The sequence below is a fragment of the Somniosus microcephalus genome, unplaced genomic scaffold (assembly GCF_052327205.1).
Source record: "Somniosus microcephalus isolate GS21.2 unplaced genomic scaffold, FLI_Smic_1.0 unresolved_chr1, whole genome shotgun sequence".
In the NCBI taxonomy this organism is placed as follows: Eukaryota; Metazoa; Chordata; class Chondrichthyes; order Squaliformes; family Somniosidae; genus Somniosus; species Somniosus microcephalus.
Window position 1 is genome coordinate 126000138 of NW_028225179.1, and position 21063 is coordinate 126021200.

Genomic DNA, 21063 nt, shown 5'->3' on the forward strand with positions numbered 1-21063 from the left:
GAATGTGGGCCTTCTAGTCTGTCACAAATAGGATGTGGGCCCTCAAGTCTGTCAGGAATAGAATGTGGGCCTTGCAGTCTGTCAGGAGTAGAATGTGGGTCTTCCAGTCTGTCAGGAATAGAATATGGGCATTCTAGTGTGTCACTAATAGAATGTGGACCTTCCAGTCTGTCAGGAGTAGAATGTGGGTCTTCCAGTCTGTCAGGAATAGAATGTGGGCCTTCTAGTCCGTCACTAATAGAAGGTGGGCCTTCTAGTATGTCAGGAATAGAATGTGGACCTTCTAGTCTATCAGGAGTTGAAAGTGCTCCTTCCATTCTGTCAGGAGTAGAATGTGGGCCTTCTAGTCTGTCAGGAGTAGAATGTGGGCCTTCTCGTCTGTTAGTAATAGAATGTGATCTTCTAGTCTGTCAAGAATAGAATGTGGGCATCCTAGTCTGTCAGGAGTAGAATGTGGGGCTTCTAGTCTGTCACTAATAGAATGTGGGCTTTCCAGTCTGTCAGCAATAGAATGTGGGTCTTCCAGTCTGTCACAAATAGAATGTGGGCCTTCTAGTCTGTCAGGAATAGAATGCCGGCCTTCTAGTCTGTCAGGAATAGAATGTGGGCCTTCTAGTCTGTCACTAATAGAATGTGGGCCTTCTAGTCTCTCAGGATATAAGGTGTGCCTTCCAGTCTGTCAAAATAGAATGTGGGCATTCTAGCCTGTCACTAATAGAATGTGGGCCATCTAGTCTCTAACTAATAGAATGTAGGACTTCCAGTCTGTCAGGAATAGAATGTGGGCCATCTAGTCTGTCAGGAATAGAATGTGGGCCTTCTAGTCTGTCAGGAATACAATGTGGGCATTCCAGTCTGTCAGGAATAGAATGTGGGCCTTCTATTCTGTCAGGAATAGAATGTCGGCCTTCTAGTCTGTCAGGAATAGAATGTGGGCCTTCTAGTCTGTCACTAATAGAATGTGGACCTTCCAGTCTATCAGAAATAGAATGTGGGCCTTCTAGTCTGTCAGGAGTAGAAAGTAGGCCTTCTTTCTTGTCTTTCAGGAATAGTATGTGGGCCTTCTAATCTGTCACTGATAGAATGTGGACTTGCTAGTCTGTCACTAATAGAATGTGGGCCTTCTAGTCTGTCAGGAGTAGAATGTGGGCCTTCTCCTCTGTCACTAATAGAATGTGGGCCTTCTAGTCTGTCACTAATAGAATGTGGGCCTTCTAGTCTGTCATGAATTGAATGTGGGCCTTCCAGTCTGTCACTAATAGAATGTGGGCCTTCTAGTCTGTCAGGAATAGAATGTGGGCCTTCTAGACTGTCACTAATAGAATGTGGGTCTTCCAGTCTGTCAGGAGTAGAAAGTGGGCCTTCTAGTCTGTCAGGAATAGCATGTGGGGAATCCAGTCTGTCAGGAATAGAATGTGGGACTTCTGGTCTGTCAGGAATAGAATGTGGGCCTTCTATTCTGTCACTAATAGAATGTGGGACTTCTAGTCTGTCACTAATAGAATGTGGGCCTTCGAGTCTCTCAGGAATGGAATGTGGGCCTTCTACTCTGTCGCTAATAGAATGTGGACCTTCTAGTCTGTAACTAATAGAATGTGGGCCTTCCAGTCTGTCACTAATAGAATGTGGGCCTTCTAGTCTGTCACTAATAGAATGTGGGCCTTCTTGTCTCTCAGGAATAGAATGTGGGCCTTCTAGTCTGTCACTAAAAGAATGTGGGCCTTCTAGTCTGTCACGAATATAATGTGGGTCTTATCCTTTTTCACGAACAGAATGTGGGCGTTCTATTCTGTCACTAATAGAATGTGGGCCTTCTAGTCTGTCACTAATAGAATGTGGGCCTTCTAGTCTCTCAGGAATGGAATGTGGGCCTTCTAGTCTGTCACTATTAGAATGTGGGCCTTCCTGTCTGTCACTAATAGAATGTGGGTCTTCTAGTCTGTCACTAATAGAATGTGGGCCTTCTAGTCTCTCAGGAATGGAATGTGGGCATTCTAGTCTGTCACTAATAGAATGTGGGCCTTCTAGTCTGTCATGAATAGAATGTGGGCCTTCTAGTCTGTCACTAATAGAATGTGGGCCTTCCAGTCTTTCAGGAATAGAATGTGGGCCATCCAGTCTATCAGGAATAGTATGTGGGCCTTCTAGTCTGTCAGGAATTGAATGCGGGACTTCTAGTCTGTCAGGAATAGAATGTGGACCGCCTACACTGTCAGGAATAGAATGTGTGCCTTCGAGTATGTCACTAATAAAATGTGGGCCTTCTAGTCTGTCATGAATAGAATGTGGGCCCTCTTGTCTTTCAGCAATAGAATGTAGGCCTTTTAGTCTGTCACTAATAGATTGTGGGCCTTCTAGTCTGTCTCAAATAGAATGTGGGCCTTCTAGACTGTCAGTAATAGAATGTCGGCCTTCCAGTCTGTCAGGAATAGAATGTGGGCCTTCTGGTCTGTCAGGAATAGAATATGGGCATTCTAGTCTCTCACTAATAGAATGTGGGCCTTCCAGTCGGTCAGGAGTAGAATGTGGGTCTTCCAGTCTGTCAGGAATAGAATGTGGGTCTTCCAGTCTGTCAGGAATAGTATATGGGCATTCTAGTCTGTCACTAATAGAATGTGGGCCTTCCAGTCTGTCAGGAGTAGAATGTGGGTCTCCCAGTCTGTCAGGAATAGAATGTGGGCCTTCTAGTCTGTCACTAATAGAATGTGGGCCTTCTAGTCTGTCAGGAATAGAATGTGGGCCTTCTAGTCTGTCACTAATAGAATGTGGGCCTTCTAGTCTGTCAGGAGTAGAATGTGGGCCTTCTCGTCTGTTAGTAATAGAATGTGGGCCATCTGGTCTGTCAGACGTAGTATGTGGGCCTTCTAGTCTGTCAGGAATAGAATGTGGGCATCCTAGTCTGTCAGGAGTAGAATGTGGGCCTTCAATCTGTCACTAATAGAATGTGGGCCTTCCAGTCTGTCAGGAATAGAATGTGGGCCTTCTAGTCTGTCAGGAATAGAATGTGAGCCCTGTAGATTGTCACTAATAGAATGTGGGCCTTCTAGTCTGTCACTAATAGAATGTGGGCCTTCTAGTCTGTCACAAATACAACGTGGGCCTTCCAGTCTGTCAGGAATAGAATTTGGGCCTTCTAGTCTGTCAGGAGTAGAAAGTAGGCCTTCTAGTCTTTCAGGAATAGTATGTGGGCCTTCTAGTCTGTCACTGATAGAATGTGGACTTGCTAGTCTGTCACTAATAGAATGAGGGCTTCTAGTCTGTCAGGAGTAGAATGTGGGCCTTCTCCTCTGCCACTAATAGAATGTGGGCCTTCTAGTCTGTCACTAATAGAATGTGGGCCTTCTAGTCTGTCAGGAATAGATTGTGGGCATCCTAGTCTGTCAGGAGTAGAATGTGGGCCTTCCAGTCTGTCAGGAATAGAATGTGGGCCTTCCAGTCTGTCAGGAACAGAATGTGGGCCTTCTAGTCTGTCAGGAACAGAATGTGGGCCTTCTAGTCTGTCACTAATAGAATGTGGGCCTTCCAGTCTGTCAGGAATAGAATGTGGGCCTTCTAGTCTGTTAGGAATAGAATGTGGGCCTTGTAGTTGGTCACTAATAGAATGTGGGCCTTCTAGTCTCTCAGGATATAAGGTGTGCCTTGCAGTCTGTCAAGAATAGAATGTGGGCCTTCTAGTCTGTTACTACAAGAAATTGGGCCTACTAGCCTGTCACTAATAGAATGTGGGTCTTCCAGTCTGTCAGGAATAGAATGTGGGCCTTTTAGTCTGTCAGTAATAGAATCTGGGCCTTCTAGTCTGTCACTAATAGAATGTGGGCCTTCCTTTTTTTCTGGAAAAGAATGTGGGTCTTCTAGTCTGTCACTAATAGAATGTGGGCCTTCTCGTCTGTCATGAATAGAATGTGGGCCTTCTAGTCAGTCAGGAATAGAATGTGGGCCTTCCAGTCTGTCAGGAAAAAATGTGGGCCTTCTAGTCTGTCACTAATATATTGTGGGCCTTCCAGTCTGTCAGGAATAGAATGTTGTCCTTCTAGTCTGTCAGGAATAGAATGTGGGCCTTCTAGCCTGTCAGTAATAGAATGTGGGACTTGCAGTCTGTCAGGAATAAAATGTGGGCCTTCTAGTCTGTCACTAATAGAAAGTGGGCCTTCCAGTCTGTCACAAATAGAATGTGGGCCTTCCAGTCTGTCAGGAATTGAATGCGGGTCTTCCAGACTGTCAGTAGTAGAAAGTGGGCCTTCTAGTCTGGCAGGAATGGCATGTGGGCCTTCCAGTCTGCCAGGAGTAGAAGGTGGGCCTTCCAGTCCTTCCGGAATAAAATTTGGAACTTCTACTCTGTCAGGAATAGAATGTGGGCCTTCCAGCCTGTCAGGAGTAGAATGTGGGCCTTCCAGTCTGCCAGGGGTAGAATGTGGGCCATCAAGTCTGTCAGGAATAGAATGTGGGCCTTCTAGTCTCTCTGGATAAAATGTGGGCCTTCTAGTCCGTCACTAATAGAATTTGGCCCTTCTAGTCTGCCACTAATAGTATGTGGGTTTCCAGTCTGTCAGGAATAGAATGTGGGCCTTCTAGTCTGTTAGGAATAGAATGTGGGCCTTCTAGTCTGCAACTAATAGAATGTAGGCCTTGCAGTCTGTCAGGAATAGAATGTGGGCCATCTAGTCTGTCAGGAATAGAATGTGGGCCTTCTAGTCTGTCAGGAATACAATGTGGGCATTCCAATCTGTCAGGAACAGAATGTGGGCCTTCTAGTCTGTCATGAATAGAATGTCGGCCTTCGAGTCTGTCAGGAATAGAATGTGGGCCTTCTAGTTTGTCACTAATAGAATGTGGGCGTTCCAGTCTGTCAGGAATAGAATGTGGGCCTTCTAGTCTGTCAGGAATAGAATGTGGGCATTCTAGTCTGTCACTAATAGAATGTGGGCCTCGTAGTCTGTCACTAATAGAATGTGGGCCTTCTAGTCTCTCAGGATAAAAGGTGTGCCTTCCAGTGTGTCAAGAATAGAATGTGGGACTTCTAGTCTGTCACTAATATAATGTGGGATTTCTAGTCTGTCACAAATAGAACGTGGGCCTTCCAGTCCGTCAGGAATAGAATGTGGGCCTTCTAGTCTGCCAGGAGTAGAAAGTGGGCCTTGTAGTCTGTCAGGAATAGCATGTGGGCCTTCTAGGCTGTCACTAATAGAATGTGGGCCTGTTAGTCTGTCACTGATAGAATGTGGGCCTAATGTGGACCTGTTTGTCTGTCACTAATAGAATGTGGGCCTTCCAGTCTGTCAGAGTAGAATGTGGGCCTTCATCTCTGTCACTAATAGAATGTCGGCCTTCTAGTCTGTCACTAGTAGAATGTGGGCCTTCTAGTCTGTCATGAATAAAATGTGGGCCTTCTAGACTGTCACAAATAGAATGTGGGCCTTCTAGTCTGTCAGGAATAGAATGTGGGCCTTCTAGACTGCCACAATCGAATGTGTGCCTTCCAGTCTATCAGGAATAGAATGTGGGCCATCCAGTCTGTCAGGTATAGTAGGTGGGCCTTCCAGCCTGTCAGGAATTGAATGTTGGCTTTCTATTCTGTCACTAATAGAATGTGGGCCTTCTTGTCTGTCACTAATAGAATGTGGGCCTTCTAGCCTGTCACTAATAGAATGTGGGCCTTCTAGTCCATCACTAATAGAATGTGGGTCTTCTAGTCTGTCACTAATAGAATGTGGGCCTTCTAGTCTGTCACTAATAGAATGTGGGCATTCTAGTCTCTCAGGAATGGAATGTGGGCCTTCTAGTCTGTCACTTATGAATGTGGACCTTCTAGTCTGTCACTAATAGAATGTGGGCCTTCCAGCCTGTCACTAATAGAATGTGGGCCTTCTAGGCTGTCACTAATAAAATGTGGGCCTTCTAGTCTCTCAGGAATGGAATGTGGGCCTTCTAGTCTGTCACTAGTAGATTGTGGGCCTTCCAATCTGTCAGGAATAGAATGTGGGCCCTCTAGTCTGTCACTAATAGAATGTGGGACTTCCAGTCTGTCAGGAATAGAATGTGGGCCTTCCAGTCTGTCATTAATAGAATGTGGGGCATCTAGTCTGTCACTAATAAAATGTGGGCCATCTCGTCTCTCAGGAATGGAATGTGATCCTTCTAGTCTGTCACTAATAGAATGTGGACCTTCTAGTCTGTCACTAATAGAATGTGGGCCTTCTAGTCTGTCACTAATAAAATGTGGTCCTTCTAGTCTCTCAGAAGTGGAATGTGGGCCTTCTAGTCTGTCACTAATAGAATGTGGGTCTTCCAGTCTGTCAGGAATAGAATGTGGGCCTTCTAATCTGTCAAGAGTAGAAAGTGGGTCTTCTAGTCTGTCAGGAATTGCATGTGGGCATTCCAGTCTGTCAGGAGTAGAATGTGGGACTTCCAGTCTTTCAGGAATAGAATGTTGGCTTTCTATTCTGTCACTAATAGAATGTGGGCCTTCTTGTCTGTCACTAATAGAATGTGGGCCTTCTAGCCTGTCACTAATAGAATGTGGGCCTTCTAGTCCATCACTAATAGAATGTGGGTCTTCTAGTCTGTCACTAATAGAATGTGGGCCTTCTAGTCTGTCACTAATAGAATGTGGGCATTCTAGTCTCTCAGGAATGGAATGTGGGCCTTCTAGTCTGTCACTTATGAATGTGGACCTTCTAGTCTGTCACTAATAGAATGTGGGCCTTCCAGCCTGTCACTAATAGAATGTGGGCCTTCTAGGCTGTCACTAATAAAATGTGGGCCTTCTAGTCTCTCAGGAATGGAATGTGGGCCTTCTAGTCTGTCACTAGTAGATTGTGGGCCTTCCAATCTGTCAGGAATAGAATGTGGGCCCTCTAGTCTGTCACTAATAGAATGTGGGACTTCCAGTCTGTCAGGAATAGAATGTGGGCCTTCCAGTCTGTCATTAATAGAATGTGGGGCATCTAGTCTGTCACTAATAAAATGTGGGCCATCTCGTCTCTCAGGAATGGAATGTGATCCTTCTAGTCTGTCACTAATAGAATGTGGACCTTCTAATCTGTCACTAATAGAATGTGGGCCTTCCAGTCTGTCACTAATAGAATGTGGGCCTTCTAGTCTGTCACTAATAAAATGTGGTCCTTCTAGTCTCTCAGAAGTGGAATGTGGGCCTTCTAGTCTGTCACTAATAGAATGTGGGTCTTCCAGTCTGTCAGGAATAGAATGTGGGCCTTCTACTCTGTCAAGAGTAGAAAGTGGGCCTTCTAGTCTGTCAGGAATAGCATGTGGGCATTCCAGTCTGTCCGGAGTAGAAGGTGGGACTTCCAGTCTTTCAGGAATAAAATGTGGGCCTTCCAGTCTGTCAGGAATTGAATGTGGGACTTCTAGTCTGTCAGGAACAGAATGTGAACTGCCTAGTCTGTCAGGAATAGAATGTGGGCCTTCTAGTCTGTCACTAATAGAATGTGGGCCTTCTAGTCTGTCACTAATAGAATGTGGGCCTTCTAGTCTGTCACAAATAGAATGTGGGCCTTATAGTCTTTCACTAATAGAACGTGGGCCTTCTAGTCTGTCACTAATAGAATGTGGGCTTCTAGTCTGTCAGGAATAGAATGTGGGCCTTCTAGTCTCTCAGGAATGGAATGTGGGCCTTCTAGATTGTCACTAATAGAATGTGGACATTCTAGTCCCTCACTAATAGAATGTGGGCCTTCCAGTCTGTCACTAATAGAATGTGGGCCTTCTAGTCTGTCACTAATAGAATGTGGGCCTTCTAGTCTCTCAGGAATGGAATGTGGGACTTCTAGTCTGTCACTAATAGAATGTGGGCCTTCTAGTCTGTCAGGAATAGAATGTGGGCCTTCTAGTCTGTCACTCATAGAATGTGGGCCTTCCAGTTTTTCAGGAATAGAATGTGGGCCATCCAGTCTGTCAGGAATAGTATGTGGGCATTCCAGTCTGTCAGGAATTGAATGTGGGACTTCTAGTCTGTCAGGAATAGAATGTGAACCGCCTAGTCTGTCAGGAATAGAATGTGGGCCTTCTAGTATGTCACCAATAGAATGTGGGACTTCCAATCTGTCAGGAATAGAATGTGGGCCTTCTAGTCTGTCACTAGAAAGAATTTGGGCCTTTCAGTCTGTCAGGAATAGAATGTGGGCCTTCCAGTCTGTCAGGAATAGAATGTGGGCATTCTAATCTGTCAGCAATAGAATGTGGGCCTTCTAGTCTGTCACTAATAGAATGTGGGCCTTCTAGTCTGTCAGGAATAGAAGGTGTGCCTTCCAGTCATTCAGGAATAGAATGTGGGCCTTCCAGTCTTTCAGGAATAGAGTGTGGGCCTTATAGTCTGTCACTAATAGAATGTGGGCATTCCAATCTGTCAGGAGTAGAAGGTGGGCCTTCCAGTCTTTCAGGAATAATATGTGGGCCTTCCAGTCTGTCAGGAATTGAATGTGGGACTTATAGTCTGTCAGGAATAGAATGCGGGCTTTCGAGACTGTCACAAATAGAATGTGGGCCTTCTAGTCTGTCATGAATATAATGTGGGCCTTCCAGTCTGTCACTAATAGAATGTGGGCCTTCTAGTCTGTCAGGAATAGAATGTGGGCCTTCTAGACTGTCACTAATAGAATGTGGGTCTTCCAGTCTGTCAGGAATAGAATGTGGGCCTTCTACTCTGTCAAGAGTAGAAAGTGGGTCTTCTAGTCTGTCAGGAATTGCATGTGGGCATTCCAGTCTGTCAGGAGTAGAATGTGGGACTTCCAGTCTTTCAGGAATAGAATGTGGGCCTTCCAGTCTGTCAGGAATAGAATGTGGACCGCCTAGTCTGTCAGGAATAGAATGTGGGCCTTCCAGTATGACACTAATAAAATGTGGGCCTTCTGGTCTTTCATTAATACAATGTGGGCCTTCTAGTCTTTCAGTAATAGAATGTAGGCCTTCTAGTCTGTCACTAATAGATTGTGGGCCTTCTAGACTGTCACAAATAGAATGTGGGCCTTCTAGACTGTCAGTAATAGAATGTCGGCCTTTCAGTCTGTCAGGTATAGAATGTGGGCCTTCCAGTCTGTCAGGAGTAGAAAGTGGGCCTTCTAGTCTGTCAGTAATAGCATGTGGGCCTTCTAGTCTGTCACTAATAGAATGTGGGACTTCTAGTCTGTCAGGAGTAGAATGTGGGCCTTCTACTCTGTCACTAATAGAATGTGGGCCTTCTAGTCTGTCACTCATAGAATGTGGGCCTTCTAGTCTGTCATTAATAGAATGTGGGCCTTCTAGTCTGTTACAAGTAGAACGTGGGCCTTCCAGTCTGTCAGGATTAGAATGTGGGCCTTCTAGTCTGTCAGGAGTAGAAAGTGGGCCTTCTAGTCTGTCAGTAATAGCATGTGGGCCTTCTAGTCTGTCACTGATAGAATGTGGGCCTGCTAGTCTGTCACTAATAGAATGTGGGCCTTCTAGTCTGTCAGGAGTAGAATGTGGGCCTTCCACTCTGTCACTAATAGAATGTGGGCCTTCTAGTCTGTCACTAATAGAATGTGGGCCTAATAGTCTGTCATGAATAGAATGTGGGCCTTCCAGTCTGTCACTAATAGAATGTGGGCCTTCCAGTCTGTCAGGAATTGAATGTGGGCCTTCTAGTATGACACTAATTAAATGTGGGCCTTCTGGTCTGTCATTAATACAATGTGGGCCTTCTAGTCTTTCAGTAATAGAATGTAGGCCTTCTAGTCTGTCACTAATAGATTGTGGGCCTTCTAGACAGTCACAAATAGAATGTGGGCCTTCTAGACTGTCAGTAATAGAATGTCGGCCTTTCAGTCTGTCAGGTATATAATGTGGGCCTTCCAGTCTGTCAGGAGTAAAAAGTGGGCCTTCTAGTCTGTCAGTAATAGCATGTGGGCCTTCTAGTCTGTCACTGATAGAATGTGGGCCTGCTAGTCTGTCACTAATAGAATGTGGGACTTCTAGTCTGTCAGGAGTAGAATGTGGGCCTTCTACTCTGTCACTAATAGAATGTGGGCCTTCTAGTCTGTCACTAATAGAATGTGGGCCTTCTAGTCTGTCATTAATAGAATGTGGGACTTCTAGTCTGTCACAAATAGAACGTGGGCCTTCCAGTCTGTCAGGAATAGAATGTGGGCCTTCTAGTCTGTCAGGAGTAGAAAGTGGGCCTTCTAGTCTGTCAGTAATAGCATGTGGGCCTTCTAGTCTGTCACTGATAGAATGTGGGCCTGCTAGTCTGTCACTAATAGAATGTGGGCCTTCTAGTCTGTCAGGAGTAGAATGTGGGCCTTCTACTCTGTCACTAATAGAATGTGGGCCTTCTAGTCTGTCACTAATAGAATGTGGGCCTTCTAGTCTGTCATGAATAGAATGTGGGCCTTCCAGTCTGTCACGAATAGAATGTGGGCCTTCTCGTCTGTCAGGAATTGAATGTGGGCCTTCTAGACTGTCACTAATAGAATGTGGGTTTTCCAATCTGTCAGGAATAGAATGTGGGCATTCTACTCTGTCAAGAGAAGAAAGTGGATCGTCTAGTCTGTCAGGAACAGCATGTGGGCATTCCAGTCTGTCAGGAGTAGAAGGTGGGACTTCCAGTCTTTCAGGAATAGAATGTGGGCCTTCCAGTCTGTCAGGAATTGAATGTGGGACTCCTAGCCTGTCAGGAATAGAATGTGGACCGCCTAGTCTGTCAGGAATAGAATGTGGGCCTTCTAGTCTGTCACTAATAGAATGTGGGCCTTCTAGTCTGCCACTAATAGAATGTGGGCCTTCTTGTCTGTTACGAATAGAATGTGGGCCTTATTGTTTTTCACGAATAGAATGTGGGCCTTCTTGTCTGTCACTTATAGAATGTGGGCCTTCTACTCTGTCACTAATAGAATGTGTGCCTTCTAGTCTCTCAGGAATGGAATGTGGGCCTTCTAGTCTGTCACTAATAGAATGTGGACCTGCTAGTCTCTCAGGAATGGAATGTGGGCCTTCTAGTCTGTCATTAATAGAATGTGGGCCTTCTAGTCTGTCAGGAATAGAATGTGGGCCTTCCAGTCTGTCACTAATAGAATATGAGCCTTCTAGTCTGTCACTAATAGAATGTGGGCGTTCTAGTCTCTCAGGAATGGAATGTGGTCCTTCTAGTATGTCACTAATAAAATGTGGGCCTTCTAGTCTGTCAGTAATAGAATGTGGACCGCCTAGTCTGTCAGGAATAGAATGTGGGCCTTCTAGTATGACACTAATAAAATGTGGGCCTTCTAGTCTGTCAGTAATAGAATGTGGGCCTTCTAGTCTTTCAGTAATAGAATGTAGGCCTTCTAGTCTGTCACTAATAGATTGTGGGCCTTCTAGACTGTCACAAATAGAATGTGGGCCTTCTGGACTGTCAGTAATAGAATGTCGGCCTTTCAGTCTGCCAGGTATAGAATGTGGGCCTTCCAGTCTGTCAGGAGTAGAATGTGGGCCTTCCAGTCTGTCAGGAACAGAATGTGGGTCTTCCAGTCTGTCAGGAATAGAATATGGGCATTCCAGTCTGTCACTAATAGAATGTGGGCCTTCCAGTCTGTCAGGAGTAGAATGTGGGTCTTCCAGTCTGTCAGGAATAGAATGTGGGCCTTCGAGTCTCTCAGGATAAAAGGTGTGCCTTCCAGTCTGTCAAGAATAGAATGTGGGCCTTCTAGTCTGTCATTAATAGAATGTGGGCCTTCTAGTCTGTCACAAATAGATGGTGGGCCTTCCAGTCTGCCAGGAATAGAATATGGGCCTTCTAGTCTGTCAGTAGTAGAAAGTGGGCCTTCTTGTCTGTCAGTAATAGCATGTGGGCCTGCTAGTCTGTCACTGATAGAATGTGGGCCTGCTAGTCTGTCACTAATAGAACGTGGGCCTTCTAGTCTGTCAGGAGTAGAATGTGGGCCTTCTACTCTGTCATGAATAGAATGTGGGCCTTCCAGTCTGTCACTAATAGAATGTGGGCTTTCTAGTCTGTCAGGAATAGAATGTGGGCCTTCTACTCTGTCAAGAGTAGAAAGTGGGTCTTCTGGTCTGTCAGGAACAGCATGTGGGCATTCCAGTCTGTCAGGAGTAGAAGGTGGGACTTCCAGTCTTTCAGGAATAGAATGTGGGCCTTCCAGTCTGTCAGGAATTGAATGTGGGACTTCCAGTCTGTCAGGAATAGAATGTGGGACTCCTAGTCTGTCACTAATAGAATGTGGGCCTTCTAGTCTGTCACTAATAGAATGTGGGCCTTCTAGTCTGTTACGAATAGAATGTGGGCCTTATAGTTTTTCACGAAAAGAATGTGGGCCTTCTAGTCTGTCACTAATAGAATGTTGGCCTTCTAGTCTGTCACTAATAGAATGTGCGCCTTCTAGTCTCTCAGGAATGGAATGTGGGCCTTCTATTCGGTCACTAACAGAATGTGGACCTTCTAGTCTGTCACGAATAGAATGTGGGTCTTCCAGTCTGTCACTAATAGAATATGGGCCTTCTAGTCTGTCACTAATAGAATGTGGGCGTTCTAGTCTCTCAGGAATGGAATGTGGGCCTTCTAGTCTGTCATTAATAGAATGTGGGCCTTCTAGTCTGTCAGGAATAGAATGTGGGCCATCCAGTCTGTCAGGAATTGTATGTGGGCCTTCCAGTCTGTCAGGAATTGAATGTGGGACTTCTAGTCTGTCAGGAATAGAATGTGGACCACCTAATCTGTCAGGAATAGAATGTGGGCCTTCTAGTATGTCACTAATATAATGTGGGCCTTCTAGTCTGTCAGTAATAGAATGTGGGCCTTCGAGTCTGTCAGGAATGGAATGTGGGCCATCCAGTCTGCCAGGAATTGTATGTGGGCCTTCCAGTCTGTCAGGAATTGAATGTGGAACTCCAAGTCTGTCAGGAAATGAATGTGGACCACCTACTCTGTCAGGAATAGAATGTGGGCCTTCTAGTATGTCACTAATAAAATGTGGGCCTTCTAGTCTGTCAGTAATAGAATGTGGGCCTTCTTGTCTTTCAGTAATAGAATGTAGGCCTTCTAGTCTGTCACTAATAGATTGTGGGCCTTCTAGACTGTCACAAATAGAATGTGGGCCTTCTAGACTGTCAGTAATAGAATGTCGGCCTTTCAGTCTGTCAGGAATAGAACGTGGGCCTTCCAGTCTGTCAGGAGTAGAATGTGGGCCTTCCAGTCTGTCAGGAATAGAATGTGGGTCTTCCAGTCTGTCAGGAATAGAATATGGGCATTCTAGTCTGTCACTAATAGAATGTGGGCCTTCCAGTCTGTCAGGAGTAGAATGTGGGTCTTCCAGTCTGTCAGGAATAGAATGTGGGCCTTCTAGTCTGTCACTAATAGAATGTGGGCCTTCTAGTCTGTCAGGAATAGAATGTGGGCCTTCTAGTCTGTCAGGAGTATAAAGTGGGCCTTCTAGTCTGTCAGGAGTAGAATGTGGGCCTTCTAGTCTGTCAGGAGTAGAATGTGGGCCTTCTCGTCTGTTAGTAATAGAATGTGGTCCATCTGGTCTGTCAGGAGTAGTATGTGGGCCTTCTATTCTGTCAGGAATAGAATGTGGGCATCCTAGTCTGTCAGGTGTAGAATGTGGGCCTTCCAGTCTGTCACTGTGGTAAACCACTGTTGTTAGTATTGTTGTTCACCACTGTTGTTAGTACTGTTGTTCACTGTTAGTACTGCTGTTCACTCTTGCATATTGTTGTACTTGTCTGTGCATGCCTCAGCTCACTCCGATTGTGGGCCTTCCAGTCTGTCAGGAATAGAATGTGGGCCTTCCAGTCTGTCAGGAATAGAATGTGGGCCTTCTAATCTGTCAGGAATAGAATGTGGGCCTTCTAGTTTGTCAGGAGTAGAATGTGGGCATTCTAGTCTGTCACTAATAGAATGTGGGCATTCCAGTCTGTCAGGAATAGAATGTGGGCCTTCTAGTCTGTCAGGAATAGAATATCGGCCTTCTCGTTTGTCAGGAATAGAATATGGGCCTTCTAGTCGGTCACTAATAGAATGTGGGCCTTCCAGTCTGTCAGGAATAGAATGTGGGCCTTCTAGTCTGTCAGGAATAGAATGTGGGCCTTGTAGTCTGTCACTAATAGAAAGTGGGCCTTCTCGTCTCTCAGGATATAAGGTGTGCCTTCCAGTCTGTCAAGAATAGAATGTGGGCCTTCTAGTCTGTCACTAATAGAATGTGGCCCTTCTAGTCTGTCACTAATAGAATGTGGGTCTTCCAGTCCGTCAGGAATAGAATGTGGGCCTTCTAGTCTGTCAGTAATAGAATCTGGGCCTTCTAGTCTGTCACAAATAGAATGTGGGCCTTTCAGTCAGTCAGGAATAGAATGTGTGGAACTAGTCTCTCAGGAGTAGGATGTGCGCATTCTAGTCTGTCAGGAATAGAATATGGGCCTTCCAGTCTGTCAGGAAAAAAATGTGGGCCTTCTAGCCTGTCAGTTATAGATTTGGGGCTTTCTAGTCTGTCAGGAATAGAAGATTGGCCTTCTGGTCAGTCAGGAATAGAATGTGGGCCTTCTAGTCTGTCAGGAATAGTATGTGGGCCTTCTAGTCTGTCACTAATAGAATGTGGGCCTTCTAATATGTCAGGAATAGAATGTTGGGCTTCTAGTCTGTCAGGAATAGAATGTGGGCCTTCTAGTCTGTCAGGAGTAGAAAGTGGGCCTTCTAGTCTGTCAGGAATAGCATGTGTGCCTTCTAGTCTGTCACTAATAGAATGTGGGCCTGCTAGTCTGTCACTAATAGAATGTCGGCATTCTAGTCTGTCACTAATAGAATGTGGGCCTTCTAGTCTGTCAATAATAGAATGTTGGCCTTCTAGTCTGCCAGGAATAGAATGTGGGCCTTCTAGACTGTCACTAATAGAATGTGGGCCTTCCAGTCTGTCAGGAATAGAATGTGGGCCTTCCAGTCTGTCAGGAGTAGAAGGTGGGCCTTCCAGTCTTTCAGGAATAGAATGTGGGCCATCCAGTCTGTCAGGAATAGTATGTGGGCCTTCCAGTCTTTCAGGAATTGTATGTGGGACTTCTAGTCTGTCAGGAATAGAATGTGGACCGCCGAGTCTGTCACTAATAGAACGTGTGCCTTCTAGTCTGTCACTAATAGAATGTGGGCCTTCTCGTCTGTCACTAATAGAATGTGGGCCTTCCAGTCTGTCACTAATAGAATTTGGGCCTTCTAGTCTGTCACTGATAGAATGTGGGCCTTCTAGTCTCTCCGGAATGGAATGTGGGCCTTCCAGTCTGTCAGGAAAAAAATGTGGGCCTTCTAGCCTGTCAGTTATAGAATTAGGGCTTTCTCGTCTGTCAGGTATAGAATATTGGCCTTCCGGTCTGTCAGGAATAGAATGCGGGCCTTCTAGTCTGTCAGGAATAGAATGTGGGCCTTCTAGTCTGTCACTAATAGAATGTGGGCCTTGTATTATGTCAGGAATAGAATGTTGGCATTCTAGACTGTCACAAATAGAACGTGGCCCTTCCAGTCTGTCAGGAATAGAATGTGGGCCTTCTAGGCTGTCAGGAGTAGAAAGTGGGCCTTCTAGTCTGTCAGGAATAGCATGTGGGCCTTCTAGTCTGTCACTAATAGAATGTGGGCCTGCTAGTCTGTCACTAATAGAATGTGGGCATTCTAGTCTGTCAGGAGTAGAATGTGGGCCTTCTACTTTGTCACTAATACAATGTCGGCCTTCTAGTCTGTCACTAATAGAATGTGGGCCTTCTAGACTGTCATGAATAGAATGTGGGCCTTCTAGTCTGTCAATAATAGAATGTGGGCCTTCTAGTCTGCCAGGAATAGAATGTGGGCCTTCTAGACTGTCACTAATAGAATGTGGGCATTCCAGTGTGTCAGGAATAGAATGTGGGCCTTCTACACTTTTAGGAGTAGAAAGTGGGCCTTCTAGTCTGTCAGGAATAGAATGTGGGCCTTCTAGTCTGTCAGGAGTAGAAGGTGGGCCTTCCAGTCTGTCACTAATAGAATGTGGGCCTTCCAGTCTATCAGGAATAGAATGTGGGCCATCCAGTCTGTCAGGAATAGCATGTGGGCCTTCCAGTCTGTCAGGAATTGAATGTGGGACTTCTAGTCTGTCAGGAATAGAATGTGGACCGCCTAGTCTGTCAGGAATAGAATGTGGACCTTCTAGTCTGTCACTAATAGAACGTGGGCCTTCTAGTCTGTCACTAATAGAATGTGGGCCTTCTAGTCTGTCACTAATAGAATGTGGGCCTTCTAGTCTGTCACTAATAGAATGTAGGCCTTCTAGTCTGTCACTAATAGAATTTGGGCCTTCTAGTCTGTCACTAAAGAATGTGGACCTTCTAGTCTCTCCAGAATGGAATGTGGGCCTTCTAGTCAGTCACTAATCGAATGTGGACATTCTAGTCTGTCACTAATAGAAGGTGGGCCTTCCAGTCTGTCACTAATAGAATGTCGGCCTTCTAGTCTGTCACTAATAGAATGTGGGCCTTTAAGTCTGTCAGGAATAGAATGTGGGCCTTCTACTCTTTCAGAGTAGAAAGTGGGCCTACTGGTCTGTCAGGAATAGCATGTGGGCCTTCCAGTCTGTCAGGAGCAGAAAGTGGGCCTTCCAGTCTTTCAGGAATAGAATGTCGGCCATCCAGTCTGTCAGGAATAGTATGTGGGCCTTCCAGCCTGTCAGGAATTGAATTTGGGACTTCTAGTCTGTCAGGAATAGAATGTGGACTGCCTATTCTTTCAGGAATAGAATGTGGGCCTTCTAGTATGTCACTTATAGAATGTGGGCCTGCTAGTCTGTCAGTAATAGAATGTGGGCATTCTAGTCTTTCAGTCATAGAATGTAGGCCTTCTAGTCTGTCACTAATTGATTGTGGGCCTTCTAGGCTGTCAGGAATAGAATGTGGGCTTTCTAGTCTGTCACAAATACTATGTGGGCCTTCTAGACTGTCAGGAATAAAATGTGGGCCTTCCATTCTGTCAGGAATAGAATGTGGGCCTTACAGTCGGTCAGGAGTAGAATGTGGACCTTCCAGTCTGTCAGAAATAGAATGTGGGTCTTCCAGTCTGTCAGAAATAGAATATGGGGCTTCTCGCCTGCCACTAATAGAATGTGGGCCTTCCAGTCTGTCAGGAATAGAATGTGGGTCTTCCAGTCTGTCAGGAATAGAATGTGGGCCTTCTAGTATGTCTCTAATAGAATGTGGGCATTCTAGCCGGTCTGGAGTAGAAAGTGGGTCTTCTAGTCTGTCAGGAATAGAATGTGGGACTTCCAGTTTGTTAGTAATAGAAAGTGGGCCTTCTGCTCTGTCAGGAGTAGTATTTAGGCCTTCTATTCTGTCAGGAATAGAATGTGGGCATCCTAGTCTGTCAGGAGTAGAATGTGGATCTTCTATTCGGTCACTAATAGAATGTGAGCCTTCCAGTCTGTCAGGAATAGAATGTGGGTCTTCCAGTCTGTCAGGAATAGAATGTGGCCCTTCTAGGTTGTCACAAATAGAATGTGGGCCTTCCAGTCTGTCAAGAATAGAATGTGGTCCTTCTAGTTTGTCACAAATAGAATGTGGGCCTTCTAGTTTGTCAGGAGTAGAATGTGGGCCTTCTGGTCTGTCACTAATAGAATGTGGGCCTACCAGTCAATCAGGAATAGAATGTGTGCAACTAGTCTCTCAGGAGTAGAATGCGCGCATTCTCGTCTGTCAGGAATAGAATGTGGGCCTTCCAGTCTGTCAGGAAAAAAATGTGGGCATTCTAGCCTGTCAGTTATAGCATGTGGGCCTTCTAGTCTGTCAGGAATAGAATGTGGGCCTTCCGGTCTGTCAGGAATAGAATGTGGGCCTTCTAGTCTGTCACTAATAGAATGTGGGCCTTCCAGTCTGTCAGGAATAGAATATTGGCCTTCTAGTCTAACACAAATAGAACGTGGGCCTTCCAGTCTGTCAGGAATAGTATGTGGGCCTCCTAGTCTGTCAGGAGTAGAAAGTGGGCCTTCTACTCTGCCACTAATAGAATGTGGGCCTTCTAGTCTGTCAGGAGTAGAATGTGGGCCTTCTACTCTGTCACTAATAGAATGTCGGCCTTCTAGTCTGTCACTAATAGAATTTGGGCCTTCTAGTCTGTCATGAATAGATCGTGGGCCTTCTAGTCTGTCACGAATAGAATGTGGGCCTTCTAGTCTGTCACTAATAGAATGTGGGTCTTCCAGTCTGTCAGGGATAGAATGTGGGCCTTCTAGTCTGTCAGGAATAGAATGTGGGCCTTCTAGTCTGTCACTAATAGAATGTGGGCCTTCCAGTCTGTTAGGAATAGAATGTGGGCCTTCTACTCTGTCAGGAGTAGAAAGTGGGCCTTCTAGTCTGTCAGGAATAGCCTGTGGGCCTTCCAGTCTGTCAGGAGTAGAAGGTGGGCCTTCCAGTCTTTCAGGAATAGAATGTGGGCCATCCAGTCTGTCAGGAATAGTATGTGGGCCTTCCAGTCTGTCAGGAATTGAATGTGGGACTACTAGTCTGACAGGAATAGAATGTGGGCCTTCTAGTCTGTCACTAATAGAATGTGGGCCTTCTAGTCTGTCACTAATAGAATGTGGGCCTTATATTCTGTCACTAATAAAATGTGGGCCTTCTAGTCTATCACTGATAGAATGTGGGCCTTCTAGTCTGTCACTAATAGAATGTGGGCCTTCTAGTCTGTCACTAATAGAATGTGGGCCTCCTAGTCTCTCAGGAATGGAATGTGGGCCTTCTAGTCTGTCACTAATAGAATGTGGTCCTTCCAGTCTGTCACTAATAAAATGCGGGCATTCTAGTCTGTCACTAATATAATGAGGGCCTTCTAGCCTGCCACTAATAGAATGTAGGCCTTCCAGTCTGTCAGGAATAGAATGTGGGTCTTCCAGTCTGTCAGGAATAGAATGTGGTCCTTCTAGTATGTCTCTAATAGAATGTGGGCATTCTAGCCGGTCTGGAGTAGAAAGTGGGTCTTCTAGTCTGTCAGGAATCGAATGTGGGACTTCCAGTTTGTTAGTAATAGAAAGTGGGCCTTCTGCTCTGTCAGGAGTAGTATTTAGGCCTTCTATTCTGTCAGGAATAGAATGTGGGCATCCTAGTCTGTCAGGAGTAGAATGTGGATCTTCTATTCGGTCACTAATAGAATGTGAGCCTTCCAGTCTGTCAGGAATAGAATGTGGGTCTTCCAGTCTGTCAGGAATAGAATGTGGCCCTTCTAGGTTGTCACAAATAGAATGTGGGACTTCCAGTCTGTCAGGAATAGAATGTGGTCCTTCTAGTTTGTCACAAATAGAATGTGGGCCTTCTAGTTTGTCAGGAGTAGAATGTGGGCCTTCTGGTCTGTCACTAATAGAATGTGGGCCTTCCAGTCAATCAGGAATAGAATGTGTGCAACTAGTCTCTCAGGAGTAGAATGTGCGTATTCTCGTCTGTCAGGAATAGAATGTGGGCCTTCCAGTCTGTCAGGAAAAAAATGTGGGCATTCTAGCCTGTCAGTTATAGCATGTGGGCCTTCTAGTCTGTCAGGAATAGAATGTGGGCCTTCCGGTCTGTCAGGAATAGAATGTGGGCCTTCTAGTCTGTCACTAATAGAATGTGGGCCTTCCAGTCTGTCAGGAATAGAATATTGGCCTTCTAGTCTAACACAAATAGAACGTGGGCCTTCCAGTCTGTCAGGAATAGTATGTGGGCCTCCTAGTCTGTCAGGAGTAGAAAGTGGGCCTTCTACTCTGCCACTAATAGAATGTGGGCCTTCTAGTCTGTCAGGAGTAGAATGTGGGCCTTCTACTCTGTCACTAATAGAATGTCGGCCTTCTAGTCTGTCACTAATAGAATTTGGGCCTTCTAGTCTGTCATGAATAGATCGTGGGCCTTCTAGTCTGTCACGAATAGAATGTGGGCCTTCTAGTCTGTCACTAATAGAATGTGGGTCTTCCAGTCTGTCAGGGATAGAATGTGGGCCTTCTCGTCTGTCAGGAATAGAATGTGGGCCTTCTAGTCTGTCACTAATAGAATGTGGGCCTTCCAGTCTGTTAGGAATAGAATGTGGGCCTTCTACTCTGTCAGGAGTAGAAAGTGGGCCTTCTAGTCTGTCAGGAATAGCATGTGGGCCTTCCAGTCTGTCAGGAGTAGAAGGTGGGCCTTCCAGTCTTTCAGGAATAGAATGTGGGCCATCCAGTCTGTCAGGAATAGTATGTGGGCCTTCCAGTCTGTCAGGAATTGAATGTGGGACTACTAGTCTGACAGGAATAGAATGTGGGCCTTCTAGTCTGTCACTAATAGAATGTGGGCCTTCTAGTCTGTCACTAATAGAATGTGGGCCTTATATTCTGTCACTAATAAAATGTGGGCCTTCTAGTCTATCACTGATAGAATGTGGGCCTTCTAGTCTGTCACTAATAGAATGTGGGCCTTCTAGTCTGTCACTAATAGAATGTGGGCCTCCTAGTCTCTCAGGAATGGAATGTGGGCCTTCTAGTCTGTCACTAATAGAATGTGGTCCTTCCAGTCTGTCACTAATAAAATGCGGGCATTCTAGTCTGTCACTAATATAATGAGGGCCTTCTAGACTGTCACTAATAAAATGTGGGCCTTCTTGTCTGCCAGGAATAGAATGTGGGCCTTCCAGACTGTCAGGAATAGAATGTGGGCCTTCTAGTCTGTCACTAATAGAATGTGGGCTTTCCAGTCTGTCAGGAATAGAATGTGGGCCTTCTGGTCTGTCACTAATAGCATGTGGGCCTTCTCGTCTGTCACCAATAGAATGTGGGTCTTCTAGTCTGTCAGCAATAAAATGTGGGCCTTCTAGTCTGTCAGGAATAAAATGTGGGCCTTCTAGTCTGTAACTAATAGAATGTTGGCCTTCCAGTCTGTCAGGAATAGAATGTGGGCCTTCTAGTCTGTCAGGAATACAATGTGGGCCTTCTAGTCTGTCAGGAATAGAATGTGGGCCTTCTAGTCTGTCAGGAATAGAATGTCGGCTGTAAGAGTCATGAAAGTTTAAGAAAGAAAATACTTTAAAATATTGGTTAAATAGTATAATACAGTTAATTTACCTGACTGCCTTATTGTATTGAGAAACCCCCTATTTTCTTGTTCCAG